General features: G+C 37.2%; 1 protein-coding gene across 6 annotated transcripts in view; it reads left to right on the top strand.

Annotated features, from left to right (window-relative positions):
- The first annotated feature begins 701 nt into the window (after positions 1 to 701).
- Positions 702 to 15,955, top strand: part of Wdfy3 (WD repeat and FYVE domain containing 3) — a 250,018-nt gene continuing 234,764 nt past the window's right edge. For 5 of the 6 annotated variants that reach the window (XM_027939797.3, XM_071614400.1, XM_071614398.1 and 2 more), the window contains exon 1: positions 702 to 760. The gene's annotated coding sequence lies outside the window, so the exon portion shown is untranslated. The remainder of the gene's footprint in view (positions 761 to 15,955) is intronic. The other variant, XM_071614397.1, reaches the window with a different exon arrangement.

The raw sequence follows: 15,955 nt of genomic DNA, 5'->3' as shown, positions 1-15,955 counted from the left end.
GAGGGGAGCTCAGTGCTGGGAGAAAGGGAGTGACGGGCTGTTTGCGTCAGGCAGGCGGAGGGGAGAGGGACGGGGAAGAACCGGGGCTCAACTCCAGCGCCCGCCGCCTGCAAAAGGGGGCGAAGCCATCGCCTAAGTGCTGGGCAGGCAGGCGGGAAGCTGAGGGAAGGGAAGGAAGTAAGGAAAGAGGAAGGAAAGGCAGGAGGGGGAAGAGGCCGAGTGGCTGCAATTTCAGCGGCCGGCTCAGTAGGAGGAGCAGGAGGGGAAAGAGGAGGATCCAGAGTCAGTCAGTCAGCCTGCCAGCGGGAGGTGGGGAAAGCGGGAGGAGGAGGAGGAGGATTAAAGATGGCCACCAACAGCTGCGGGAAACGGCAACAACCCCTCACTTTCCGGGATGGTCCCTGCGGGTTGGCCCGGCCTTAATGGAGAAGAGAGGCCCGAGGAGCGCCGAGGCTGAGGCGGCGGCGGCGGGGACCCTGCGAGAAGGAAGACGCGAAGGAGCAAGGACCAAGGCAGGAGAAGGGAAAGGCGGCAGCGTCGCTGCCCTGGCTGCCTAGCGCCGCTGCCCGCCCCGGCGGACCATACCCGCACCTCGCGGCCCCAGAATCGAGCCGGCCCGTGGCCGGGTTCCCCGCAGCGGGGCTCCCGGGCCCCGCCGCGGACGCCGCGCCCGCCGCGCGCCGCCGGCGCCCGCCGCGGTCCTGCTCCGGGGCCAGGCCCGTCCGCCCGCGCCCTCCCGCGCCCTCCCGCCGGCCCTCGGGTGAGTGCCCCCCGCCAGCCTCCCCGCCCCCCGCGCCCGGAGAGGCGGTGCTGCCGGCCCGGCGCGCCGGGGCCGCTTTGTTCGCTCCTGGGCTGAGGCGCTGCCCACTCACGGCCCTGAGCCCGCTGCCCCTGGGGACAGGCCGCGCTGGGCCCAGCTGCTGTCCTCCCTGGGGGCCGCGCTGCCCGCGAGCTGCCGCTGCCAGCAGGGCTGGCGGCCTGGCCCGTGCCCTCCGCTGCGGCCTGGAGAGGGCGCCGTCGCGGTGGGGTCGGGGTCGGGGTCACGGTGGCAGGCAGAGGGGAGCGGAGATGGGGTATTTGGGGGGATGGGGTAGGAGAGGGCTGCATGTTGCTTGTAGTAATCAGCAGCGGAGGCGTAACCTGGAGGTCCTGGGCGCCCAAGGAGGGGGGTCGGGCCGGCCCTATTGGTGGACCCGCGGGGTCTGCGCCCCAGAGCCCCCAGCGCCCCCAGCGCCCGGGCGCAGCAGAGCGAGGCCTCTGTCCCTTGGGCGCAGTCTCCAGGGCTGCGGGCTTCCTAGCTCATCCCCCTACGCCCTGCGCTGGAAACCCTTCTCTGCAGCCAGAGATGCTCCTATTCTCCTGTACAGGGGATGTGGTGGCATTGCAAACATTCACGGTTACAGCCGGGTTTAAAAAGCACCAGTGACCTTTCCAATCAAAGCCATCTGGCCAGTGTTTGAGCCTGAGGTGCTGCGTTTCGTTGATTTGGACCATTTAATTCAGAGATATAAAATATTGGGTCTTTCTTCACAGAAATAATATAAAACCCATAGAAGGGTTGTTTGTTGTAATATGTAAACTCTTTCATGGACTTGCAGTTCCTTAAAAATGGTTGTTTTTCCGTAGGAAGATGGTGCTTAGGCATACAAAAAAACTATTTTGGTTCTGTAACAGGAATGAATTGATTAGTGCCAACTGATTATTTTGTAGTCTGAAAACACATTTAAAAAAGAAAAACAAAACCTTTTGCACTAAGATAGCATATTTTCAGGTTAGTATTTGGTAGCAGCTTTAGAAGAATTCATTTCCACCGACCATATAACAAAACATAACAGAATAGAACCCAAGGATGTGCTGATTTACAAAAAACGATGTGGTATTAATACATAGGTCTAGTAAAAAATAAATCCCACTTTAAACAGATTAAAAAAAACTTTTGTGGAACTCTAAGTCTAGGGATTATCTTGGAATGTTTATATTTCAAAATATACATTGAATTATTCTTGAGAATTCTGCCTGTGATATTTGAGCATTGTTAGTGTATGTTGTGCTTTGGACCATTCTCAGACTTCTGGAAATTCAGTTTTTTACAAGGTCCTTTTCCTGAGTTGAAATTGATTCATGTAAAAATGTGCTTCTAACTTAACATTTCTGCAAAAATAAGATATGAATTAGAAAACATTTTCTGGTCCTACTTGCAAAAATCTGAAAAAAAAAATGGTAGTGTACTATTTCAGTATCAGTGGAATTCTTTGAAGATTTTGAAATTCAACTACTATTATTAAGAGTTTACATCAGGCATTCTTCATTTCATGCATGAGCTTCCTAGCGGCCTTGAATTTCCAGAAATTATATTCATAATGTAGCATAGATCTGGATGTTTTCCAAATAAAGAGTCCATGAAGTCAAAAGGATACGACTCCACCAAAGATTATGAACCACTGGACATTCAGTTAAAGAATAAATTTCCTAGCCCAGCATTGTGACCCTTGCCTGTGGTGGCAGCATTTGATAGGCTGAGGCTGGAGAATGGCTTGAGTCCAGGAGTTCAGGCAGCATAGTGAGACCTCATCTTAAAGATAAACAAATAACTAAATAAATTTTCTATATTTGGAAAGTTAAAATTCTTATGATTATATTAAATAATTCATATGCTTCTAATCATATCTGAGTATTGTAAGTGTTTGTAATTGAGAATTTAGCACACAAGACTAGCTTTTGATATATTTTCATTAAGATCTCAGGAAAATGTTAATTCCCTGAGGTGGGGAAATAAATATTTAGAGAGGCTTATTTCAAAGTCACGTAGATGTTGACAGGCCAACATTTGAGCCAATCTCAGATTGTCTAAATTCAGAGTCAGTATTTTTAATAACCAGGCTATGCTGGACTTCAAATCAGTAATAGCATTCGATTGATGTTAAAATGAGTAATTGATGTTTTAGTTAGCAATGAAAAATGTGTTGGAGATTATAATAATACACTAACCATATCTTGGGATTTTAGAGTCATAGACTCCCAGTTCATGGTATTATTCTGAAATCACACCCAAAGTAGGACCATTTCTACAGCATCCTTGGCAGGATCATTCACCCTCTGATTGTACTGTTACCTATGATTACACATTCATTTCTTTTTTGACATTTTTAATCTTTATTTATGTCATATCAAAGACTATAATTCCTGCTTTTCACTAAGTTCCAGTTTTCCTCTTTGTATATATGATGCATTTATTTATCTTCCATAAAATTATGAAGAAATACGTGACTCCTCCTTCGATTTTTTTTGAGTTGAATTTATTAAGGTATAGTTTACATGCAGTAAAAATTTTGCAAGTGAGTACAATTGGGTAATATCCACCACAATCAAGACAATATTTCCATCACTCTGTCACTCCAAAAAGTTCCCTCATGCCTCTTTTTTGTCAGTTCTCTTCCTATATTAGCCTTAACCCCTGACAACCTTTAATCTAGCTAATGTCTGTATTGATGTCTGTTTTGTTTTTTCTAGAATATCATATACTTGAAATCATACAGAATGTTGCCTTTTGTGTCATCTTTCACTCAGCATAATGTTTTGGTATTCATTTTGTTGTTGCATGTGATAGGTTTTTCAGTAATGGGCTGGTGTTTTAACAATCTGAACCTACCCCTTCCACCCAATCCCTTATTTATTACGTTTGCTAATTATTGTAGTGTAAACTTTGTCACCTTGGCCTATTTTAAACTTCCTAAAACAGTTTGCAAAAATTCTGAAAACTTAACAGTGGGTTCTCATGAACCCACTTGGTTCTCAAGCTGTACCAACCAGCTTGAGTATACCACTGAATTTGTTTTTTTTTTTTTCTTTTGTTGAGTAGCCTACTTTCCTATCAGGGTATCAATAGCTTGTTCGTCTGTTCATGAATTGATGGACTTCTGAGTGTTTCTTAGTTTTAGTCAGCATGAATGAAAATACTTTGAACTTTTGCATACAGATTTGTGAGGAACAGAAGTTCTCAGTTTTCTTGAGTTAATACCTAGTAGTGGGATTCTTGCATCTTGTAATAATATATTTTTCAATATCTGTAGTCTTTTAATGATGTATTTATCAGTATCTGTAATCTTTTGTTGAGTTCCCAAACTGTTTTCCAAAATGACTATACTATTTTGCATACCTATCAGTAATATATAAGAGTTTAGTGGCCCCAAATCCTTGATAGCACTTGGAATTGTCAGTTAATAAAATCTTAGCCATTTTTTTATATCTTTATTATATGTGACTGTAACATTTTAGATTTGTTATTTCTTATTTTCAGTAGTATTTGGACTAACATAGGAAATTTAGGATAGACATTTCTAAAAACAAATTTTTTTGTCTTGTCACTCAAGATCTCACTGTGAGTGATAGTGAGATCTTAAAGGATGTTTCTTGAATTTCTTACTGTATACTTGCCTTTCATGTTGTTATATTTACTTTTAGTAAAGGATCATTAGGTAATTCTAATACTTAGCTGTTAAAAATTTTTAGATGTGTCTTTTTAAAAAGGTAGATAGTTTTAGGAAAAATTTAGAATAAAATGGTTGCCAAAAATTATCATAAAATATTTTTTCTAGTTTTTACTTGAACTCATAGGAAAAAAAAAGATTATGTTACTACGTACATGCCAGTACTTTGCATTGAAGGAATTTCCCATCAAGGTTTTATAAACTCATAAAATTTATATCTTATTTTAAATCTCAAGAACAGTTAAACAGTTAAACCACTTTTTCTGAAACTACTTTCTGAAATATTGAAATCTTAATTTTGAAATTTTGGGTAGTTCTAATGTGGGCAAGGGGTTTAATTACATATACCCATGTGAAATTTTAATTTTTAATGTAAATTACTGTGTTGCTTTATTGGAATATGTATCATTGATTAGAAAGGGGATACAGAATATAACATTTAGAAGAATAACCTTATAATTAAGTAATCATGTTAGATTATAAATTGGAATAGCCATATTCGTAATTTGAATGTCCTGCAATAATAAAAGATGTTTGTATAAACCTCTCCGAACAATTCTCATAGAAAATGAATAATTTATTCAGTCATTGATTCATACATACATTCCAGTCTTCCTCAGGTTTTATGTCTAGGTAAACATTGGGTCTGACTGCTTTTATTTTTTAAACATTTCTCCTAATCAACCCCCTTCTCTGCTTGAAAACAGGCCTATTTTCAGGTCTGTATTTCTTTGCTGAAATGTTATAGTGGTCTTTAAATGCTTTTATCTCCAGTCTCACCCCTTCTCATAGAATCCCCTCACACCCTTTCCATAATGAATTCTCCCTTTTTTAATTTTGAAAAATATGAAATGATGGTCTTTCCAGTATGCTTTTGTTTTTGCTTCTTCAAATGGTTGAATAGTTCCTAAGTCATTATCAGATAGATGCTAAAGCAAGGTCCCAGTCTATACAAAGCTTCATGTGACCTGGCCTCGGTTTTTCCAGTATCATCTGATAGCCATTCATTTTGTTCATTAAAAAAAGGGCTTGAGTGTCTTCTGTCTGCTATGCACAGTGTTAAGTAATAGAGCTCTATAAAGCAGCTTAAATTCTAGCTTGAGGGGTATGGATAACATATATACACACACACACACACACACACACATATACACACACACACTATTGTCAGTTCCATGGACAATTATTGCTAGTTATTATAGTATATAATATATACTGTATTATAGTATAACTGTCAGTTATACCACATCATCAGAGTGTTGTAAGTGCCATAGAGAAGCTTAAGGCTGGGCTAAGGGCGAAAGAGAGCCCCAAGGTGTAAAAATGTGGGTGGGATTACCATTTAACAAGGACCATGTGAGATGGTCTCTCTGTTAAGGTGACATTTGGGCAGAGATTTGAAGCAGATGATAGTTGTAGATCTGACAGGAGAGTAGGTACTGAGGCCCAGAAGCAGGAGGATGCTTGACACGTTCAGAGAACTTTAATGGGTTGGCTGCAGAGGTGAAAGATAAGGTCAGGATGGTGGAGGCACCAGCCATCTGTATGCTGCTAATATGAGGACTGTGGCTTCTGAGCTCAGTGAGTTTGAGGCTGCATTGCATCCTCTGCATGGACAGAGATGCATCCTGTGTTCACTTTGATGTTTCTTAATTGCCATTCTCTCTTGCCCCACACTTTTCCTTCTGCCTAGAATAGTGCTTGGTCACCCCTCCTTGGCACCCTTTGTTGTAACTGAACTTGCTTGTCTTCTTTTCCTAGGTCATGGTTCTTGGGGGAAGACCTAGATTTCTCTTTAGCTTCCAAATTCCTACTCATTAAGTTATGGAATTGCTAAATATGGGATTAATCATTGAAAACTGGATAGAAGATACTAACAACATTATATAGTGACTGCTAGCTCACGTGGACATGGATTTTTGTTTTGCTGAACACTGTGTCTTCAGTACCCTAGGCAATGAGTTGTGTGGAATAATTGGTGAATACTTGGTGAATGATTGGGTGCATATCCTTGTGCCACTCTGTGCTGTCTCTACTCTGCTTCCTTAAAACCCATGGATTAGTTTCCCCAAGATCTGTTAATGTATTTTATGACAGCCTTATGTTTTCACTAATGTCAAGCTCAAGAAATGCTAAATATGTGGGAAATTTATGCATTCATTCATCAAAAACAAATACAATAGTAAAGAAATACAGTAGCAAATAAATTAGAAATAATTTATATCCAGGCCAAATTGTTAAAGTTCATTGCAGAATGTTCTGGCTTATTCACACTTAATGTTTTGCTTTCTTTGGTGGGAATTTTTTGAGGTTAATTTATTATTGGGCCTCTAAATCTTTAATTAAAAAACACTAATAGGTTTAGAATAGAAGTTTATAAACAACTGAAATTCTGGTCCTGCTGAGTGTGAAAAATCATTAAGTCAGTGAATTTCTTAGGGGTTCATATGGCTATACAAGAATTTGTTCCTTGATTTATTTACCTGACTCTACTGGTTCAGGTCTGAGGTGTTTTAGAGCCTAGAAGTCTCTAAGAAGGCTCAAGCATGTATATTTCAGCCCTGGCACATCTAGTTATCATCATGGGCATGGAACTGTTACCAATAATTCCATGTCCCCCAGTGTATGCTTCCCCCAGGATATGGTTCCATATCCTGTTTGATCCAAAGTACCTGAATGCCTTGGAAACTGCCTGGGAAGGAAACCAGCAGATTCCAAATAGTGTAATTGCAGAAGCTATAAGGCTTAAGGCAAAATCTTTGATGTTAGTGGTAAGAGTCATCACCTCCCCACCATTTTTGTTTAACCAAAAATCATTTTGTCCAGTAGATTGTATATAATGGGTCATAAACATTGGACTACTGATCTTACTTTTTTAAAATTAATTTCTTAAATTTATATATGACAGCAGAATGCATTATAATTCTTATTACACATATAGAACACAATTTTTCACATCTCTGGTTGTATACAAAGTATATTCATACCAGTTCATGTCTTCATACATGTACTTTGGATAATAATGTCCAACATATTCCACCATCATTTCTAACCCCATGCCCCCTTCCTTTTCCTTCCACCTCTCTGCCCTATGTAGAGTTTGTCTCTTCCTCCCATGTTCCCCCTCCCTCCCCCACTAAGAATCAGCCTCCTTATATCAGAGAAATCATTTGGCATTTGGTTTTTTGGGATTGGCTAACTTCACTTAGCATATCTTCTCTAACTCCATCCATTTACCTACAAATGCCATGATTTTATTCTCTTTTAATGCTGAGTAATATTCCATTGTGTATATATGCCACATTTTTTTTTATCCATTAATTTATTGAAGGGCATCTAGATTGGTTCCACAGTTTAACTATTGTGAATTGTGCTGCTGTAAACATTGATGTGGCTGTGTCCCTGTAGTATGCTGTTTTTAAGTCCTTTGGGTATAGACCGAGGAAAGGGATAGCTAGGTCAAATAGTGGTTCCATTCCCAATTTTCTAAGAAATCTCCATACTGCTTTCCATATTACCTGCACCAATTTGCAGTCCCACTAGCAGTGTATGAGTGTACTTTTTCCCCCACATCCTCGCCAGTGAAAATCAAAACTAAGATTTCATCTCACTCCAGTCAGAATGGCAGCTTTATGAATACAAACAACAATAAGTGTTAGATTATTGATCTTTCATACTGTTATACTATATTCAATTTTGTCCATCTAAACTGTAATTTTACTAAAGTGCTGAGGTTTTGTTTTGAGTTTGAGATTCTGTTTTATTATTATCTTAATTTTAATGTATGTTAGGTCTTCTTTTTATTTCTCTATTTCTGTTAAATGACACATTGGTTTTCTCAGTCAAGAAAATTATTTTTTCTTAGGTTTTCTCAGTCGTTTCTTTTTTACACTTTTGTCATCCACTTCTATTTTTGTATTTTTTGGGTATGGTTTATTATGGAACACAATGTTAATAATACCTTTAATTAAAAAAAATTTTTTGTAGTTGTAGATGGACAGAACGCCTTTATTTTATTTGTTTATTTTTATGTTGTTGCTGAGGATCAAACCCAGTGCTTCACGCATGCTAGGCAAGTGCTCTGCCCCTAAGCTACAGCCCTTGCCCCCTTTAATTCTTACTTAACAATACATCATTGTTTTGCAATATTCCCCCAAAAGAGCATTATGTTGATCAGGTGCTGCTGTACTTGAGCAAGCTCAAGACTTAAACTGAGTTCCTGTTTAATAAAAGAGAATTGACATGGGTGGTATGCCATTTACACATTTTGGTGAGATTACAGGCTTAGATTTGAATGTTTAAGTCAACTAGATACCTGTGAAGTCATGGTGGATTTAAAGTATTCTTTTGTTTTGTAGTTTAAAGAACTACTCAATGAGAGAGGAATTTTAACAATACAGTTGTTTCTTTTATATAGGTCCTAATCCCTTTAAAGTACTAATTATTATTACCAATTAAAATTAGTGCCTGTTTGTAATGGCACTTCAAAGGCCCAGAAATTTAAGATTCTTGTTCTGCCTCTGCTGGAGAGCTGTATTGCTTTGGGCAGGTCAGCAGTCTGTCTGGCTTCTGGTTTGTCTCTTGGCAGCCGTTTCCATTCTAAGTCCTGGAGAAAATAGTGATAATTGGGTTCTAACAAACTCTTAGTTTTCCTCAGTTTCTTAAGCCCTTGGTATCTAGGTTGTAAGTGAAGATCATGGGACAGGGTGCTTTTTGACATGTCGTAATTGGTATGTGGTCAACACTTGATGAATCGGCTACATTTTTAGTACCAGTCTCAGCTTCTTCTTCCTGTATAATCTTTACTCCTCATTACCCTCTGTTCATCAGCCAGTACGGACTCAAAGGAAGCCAACTTAATTTAATAGTAGCCTAAGAAAAACAGGAGTCTGATACAGGGCTGTTATTTAGTCCATTAAAAAGTTAAGCCAAAATTGTTTTATCTGCTCTTTTCTCCAGGGGGGACAGCTCATTTGTTTAACTTGTACATTTATTGCATTGCTCTAACTTAATTACCCTAGATGTAAATTTCACTTTATAAATTGTATGATTTAGGAAGTGGTTAATTATTTTCCGTAGGACTGAACACTTTAAAAAGAATTCCTACAAGTATTTTCTCAAAATATTAAAATTACTTAGTATATTTTAAGCATTTGAGTTTAGAAAAAGATTTACCTGCTTTAATTTCTCTTAATACTTACTAAACTGTATTACTTTTCTGATTTTTTTTTAATTTTAAGTTTTGAAGTAATTATAAACTCCCAAGAAGCTGCAAAAAAAGTGCAGAGTCCATGTACTCTTCACCTGTCTTTTCTCCATAGTAACATCCTGTTTAATTATAGTAGAAAACTATATTTCATTACTAAAATCTTAGTGATCTTACTCCTTTTGAAAAGTGTTGACAAACACAAGAATGTTGGTGTTTTTATCTTCCTTAGAGAGTAAAGATGTTGATGTGTACAGAATTAAAATTCTGTGTCTTATTTTTATCCGCAACAGACCACAGATGCATTTATTCTCTGTATTTTGTATCAAAGGGTGACAGATAACTAGGCAAATGGCTCATTTTTTTCCCCTCTGGGTAATTCTGTCAGAGCCCTGGACATAGTCATGTAAAAATTTTAATTACATGGCATTCTTCCTAATTCCTCTTTGCTAGACTTCTTTATTTAATCACAACTAAACTTGCTTACTGGGAACTTTTATTCTTAATATGTAACTGAATATAAAAGAAGAACTATCAGCAGTTAGTCAAGGAATGTAACAAGTATCTGGTATCACTATGCTGAATATAGAGAAGATTTTGGAAAACTAGGAAGGAGTGTTTATTATGTAGCTAAATAAACAGTGATAGAACATTACCACATATTGTATAGTGTATTTCAGCAGATTTTATTGTCTCCTTAAATACATAACATGGTCATGTAATTGGCTTTCATTATACAGTTGTTGAGAATAGATGTACATAGTAATAAGTATGTTGTTAGAAAATTATGTAAGTCTTAAGAAAATAAATGTTTACTGTTACACTTAGAAATTCTAAGACTATTTGCTGTCGAGTGAAAGAATGATAATACATGTTTTACTGTGTGTCCTTTTTCTTTTCACCCTAGAAATTAATCTCTCTCTCCCTCCCTCCCTCCCTCCCTCCCTCTTTGATAGGGCATCAAACCAAGGGCCACATACACACTAGGAAAGTAAGTTGTTTACCATTGAGTTACACCCCCAGCCCTCACCCTACAAATCTGTGGGTAAACTCAATCAGATTTCTTGGACTAAAACCGCATTTTTACTTTGAACTTCAAGTTGTGTCTCCATGACATTGTTCATGAAAACACAGTGTTAGGTCTTCTAGGTGGTAAATGTCATAGTTAACAAGTGTAAAATAAAAATAAACTATGACTTATTGTTTAGAATAACTGTATATTGATTGTCTAATGATTCTATTTAGCTTGATTTGTTTGTGTAAGAGTAGTAACTAAATTAGAACAACTATAGGGGATTAAACTTTTTGCCTGGGATCCTAGTTCTTATTTCCCAAAATAATGATACAACATAGTTGATCTGAGTGATGCTGTGATCTTTAATAATTCTGTAAGTTTTTTTTCGTAAATATTAAATGTCTTGTATTTTGTAGTGGGCATTACTGATACTATAAATTAATGTTGAAGACTGGGTAGTTCTGCCCTCGAAAACATTTTAATATAGTGGAGATAAGATAGACAGATGGATCATTGAACAGTATGTGATTACTCTGAGATGTGAGTAGTTCCGTGGACACCCAATGGGAAGCAAGATTACTTTTTGTTGAAGTGATTAGGAGAACCATAAGATGATATTTGATCTGAATGTCAAAGGGTTGATAGAATTTTCATGGTGAAAATTATAAAATTTATTTATATCAATATTTTAGAAAATTGTAGTTTCACTTGCCTTCACTATCAGTGAATCAGAAGAAACTTTTGGGGAAAAAATAGCCTAAATTTAATATTTAAAATTAAGAAAAGTATCAGAAATAAAATACTTCAGGAAAAAACAGCAACAACGTACTTTTAAAATAAAAATGCTACTTTCTTTGCTCCTGAAACATTTAACAACTAGGTCATCATAAAAATTGTACTAAATATGACTTCCCTGGCCTGTATTGTTTTAAATGTATTGTATATATTTAAAGTGTACACAGGATGTTATGAGATATGTATATATAGTAAAATGGTTGCTACATGAGTTAACATAACTATTATCTCGCATAGTTACCCACTTTGTTCTTGTTTTGTGAGTGTAAAAGAGCAGCTAAAATATGCTCATTTAACAGGGATCACAAATACAGTGATTTTACCTATAATCTTCAGGTTGTACATTAGAACTCTAGATTTATTCATCCTACAATCTGTTACTTTGTATCCTATGAACTACATCTCCCCATTTCCACCCTGCAGGTAGATCATGGTGGTAGCTATTATTTTCTGTGTTTGTATATTTGACCTTTTTCTTTTCCTTTTTTAAAGATTCTACATAGAAGTGAGATCCTGCAGAATTTTTTTTTTTTTTTTCTATGTCTGTCTTGTTACACTTTGCAGATATCTTCCAGGTCCATTCATGTTGTGAGAGATGGCAAGATCTATTTTTCTAAGGCTAATTTATATAGGTATATTATAATGTATATTATATAATTTGTGTGTATATACATACATATATCACAATTTATCCATTCATGAGTCAGTAGACACCTAGGTTGTATCCATATTTTCAAATAATGTTGCAATGAACATTATTAGGAGTGCAGATATCTTTATGAGATGGTTTCATTTCCTTTAGTTATCTTCCCAGAAGAATTGCTTGGTCATATGGTAATTCTATTTTTATTTCCTTAAGTAACATCCATACTGTTTTCCATAATGACTGACCCAACTACCATGTAGTCCCTGGGTACCCATTAAATATTAGTTCTAGTACTCTTGAGGATATCAAAATCTAAGAATGCTCCAATCCCTTTCTAAAATGGCATAGTATTTGCAAGAAACCTATACACATATGTAGACTACTTATAATACTTAACACCATTCTAATGCTATGTAAATACTTGTTATGCTGTGTTGTTTAGGGAATAATGACAAGAAAAAGCAGTCTGTGCATATTCAGTACAGAGAGACATTTTTTTTTTTTTTAGTAAATTTTCAGTCCAAGATTTGTAGAAACCACAGATGTATAACCTGCAGATATGAATGGCTCAATGTATTTTTTAAAGCTAATTTAATGAGCAAGTATACTTTATATATTTCATTTAATTTGTTAAATGCAAAAAAATTAAATGAGTTTTCTCCTTTGCTCAAGATGAAAATTGACATTGCTGCTTTATTAATTTTGAAGTTTTAATGTTTAAAGTATTTCTATTACTTTTGAGCAAAATAACATTAAAAAATGTTGTGATTATGGAGTTTGGCATTGTTGAGAGGGAGCTGTTGGTGCAGGCCTGAAGAATAGTCTGGGGAAAGAAAGGAATGGAAGATGTGGAGGAATGACAACATGAGAGGGAAAAGGGGAGAGAATAGAAGGGTTCTTCCGTAGGTCATACATATTATTGAAGCCATATCAGTGTTCAGGCCTGCAACATTGCTGAAATGTAGTTTGTCAAACCTATAAAGAGCAGAAAATCTTTTGAGTTAGCAATAGTTATACAATAAATTTTAATGAAAAATGGCACCATAAAATTGGTTTTCTCCACCTTCTTTTCCACAGAGACTGAGATTTACATCTGCGTCATCAGAGTAAATATGTTCAGTGATTCCCAGGTTGTCTCAGTTGCATAACCACACATGGGTTGGCATTGATGTCTGTACTTTCAGGAGCAGTTGCGAGGAACCCTTCAAGGCATGGCAGCTGCTGAAAACATATCAAAGCTACTATTGTCACCAACATGTACCTGCGTGATTGTGGCCGGATCGGGGAACATTACCACATTAACTTTCTAAGGTGGTAATACTAGTGCTCTCTGTTCATAGCGTGGAGAAGAGCATTGCATTTTTCATAGAAAACATTTTCATAGAAAAATTCATAGAAAGTTTTTTTCTCTATAGGTTTTCATGTACTGTGAATTTTCTCAGCTTGACTAATTCTTTTTTTTTTTTTTTTCTTTGATGCTAGGGAACAAACCCAGGGTCTCACTCAGTCTAGGCAAGCATTCTGCCACTGAACATATCTCAGCCCTATGACTAATTCTTTCATTAATAATCATCTACTTTTTGATCACTGCTTGCCAATACTGAAAGATCTTTTAAGGGAGCCTCGTATTCTAGCCTTTCTTCTTCCTACCCTGCTTGCTGACATCCACTTTGGGGAAGAGTTTAATCTCTGCTTTGCATATACTGATGTCACCTGACAAAGAATCATTCCAGTCCAGTGAAAAGCCTGTTTAACAAGCCGTATGACAGGAAATTGGTTGCATTCCACTATCTGGTACTTTGGGGTGGAGTTATTACTTACATGGCTTATCGTTATTAATCTTACCTGTGTGTACCTTCTTGAGTTTTGTTAAAATTTAGAAAAGATCTTAAATAGCAGGTAGGGTCTGTTGACATTCATATATTTGTGGGTGTCTTACCCTTCTTAAGTGACAGGCATAAGTTCCGTGCATAGGCTTCAGTTATGCTTTTGCATTCCATCAACTGCTATTAAGGGATCTATAAAAAGTCCTGTTTTTATTAAAAAAAATTTTCAAGATGGTGAAGGAACTACCTTAGTAAATAATGTCCTGGCTTATTGAAATTGTAGTTAAAACTAAATTAATATTTCACCATCAGTTAAATCTGTTTTCCTCATAAGAATTCATTCAACTCACACTAATTTTAGTTGCAAAGAAGAGAAACATCTGTGGACAGGAATTTACAAGGCATATACATTGACCAGTAACTTACTGCCAGATGCCTGAAATATAAAGAAGTCCTACCAAATAAACAGGGGTGAAATAAGCTTTTGAAAGGTAAATATTAAATATAGCAATAGGTTGAGGAAAAGTTATAGGAATATAAAATTAGAATAGAAAAAATATTGCTTGATGAAAGGGAGAGTAAATTAAATTAGTCCATAGTGTGAGATGTGTTTTGCATTGGGTGATTTGATGAAAGATTGACCCTGTAAGCCAAGAACGGGGTGCACGCCTATAATCGCAGCAGCCTGGGAGGCTGAGGCAGGAGGATCAAAGACCAGCCTCAGCAATTTAGCAAGGCCCTAAGCAACTCAGTGAGTCCCTGTCTCTAAAATATAAAAAAGAGCTGGAGATGTGGCTTGGTGATTAAGTGCCCCTAGGTTCAATCCCCAGTACACACACACACACACACACACACACATACACAAAGACTGACATTGCACTGTGTTGTATCATAGGATAGGTGGAGTACATTTGACATTCTTTTACTCGCCATTTGAATTCTTGATTTGGTTTTTTCATTCAACAAGTTTACAAGGGTCTACTTTGTGTGCTAAAAATATTAAGATGGTAAAATGTTATTCTTTCACACAAAGAGCTTGTACAAGTACTAGTTATGAATAGGTAATTATTAAATACTGTAGTACCAACATCTGTTTTGTGGTTTCATTGACTTCCCCCAACAAGTATTTGGAGTTCCTTATTATCCATTGCACTTCTTCCTGAAGCTCTCTTGGCATTTACCTGATGTAAATACACATACTTGTGTTCTTGAAATTTGGGCCACCTTTTTTTTTTTTTTCCTTATACTGAAGATCATCCCATTAGTGGCTTGTTCTTTAGACAGGATTATTCAAGATTGTAAAGAAAGCATGGAACAGCTTTAATGAGGAAATAATATCAGTAACAAAACTAGATGTTCAAGAAAGTGGTAGGAATCACATTTTGGGGTACTAAATGGAATTAGAAGTTGAATTCAAGTTTCACAAAGAAGAATTCATCATTGAAAGAGGCACTGATTTATATGCCTAAATATAATTGCTTTCTATATTTTATCAGTTCTGTATCAAGAAAGTGCTACTAAAACTCTTGGGAATCAGATGGCTACTTCAATATGCTATAATAGAATGTATTTACAAAGTAGAATGTAGTAATTTTCTCTATTTTTTAAAAGTTATAGTCTGGTGATTGAAAAATAAAATTTGGCATGTAGTTGTCCAGAATCTCTTCATGTATTATGTTATTGTTTTAAAGTAGTACTGATGACAAAGTTTAGCTCATACCATTTAGAAAGTAAATTTATTCTTTTATTTGTTGTACTTCTAAATTCTGTAAGTTTACTTACTTTTGCCCTATCTTCAGATTTGATGGAGTTTTGTTGTATTTGTGATGTGAGAAGCATTGCCGAGTTTTAGAGTTAGGGTAGTGATTACTTTAAATGCACAAATTAGGATGAGTCCACTTTTGGGAATAGTACTGTATGTTGGAGCCAATTTAGCCTGGATGTGTGGAGGAAAAGTCCTCTTTAGTAGTCCCTGCTAGG

This window comes from Marmota flaviventris, chromosome 7 (assembly GCF_047511675.1).
Source record: "Marmota flaviventris isolate mMarFla1 chromosome 7, mMarFla1.hap1, whole genome shotgun sequence".
Classification (NCBI taxonomy): domain Eukaryota; kingdom Metazoa; phylum Chordata; class Mammalia; order Rodentia; family Sciuridae; genus Marmota; species Marmota flaviventris.
This window is presented reverse-complemented; position numbering and strand designations above follow the sequence as displayed.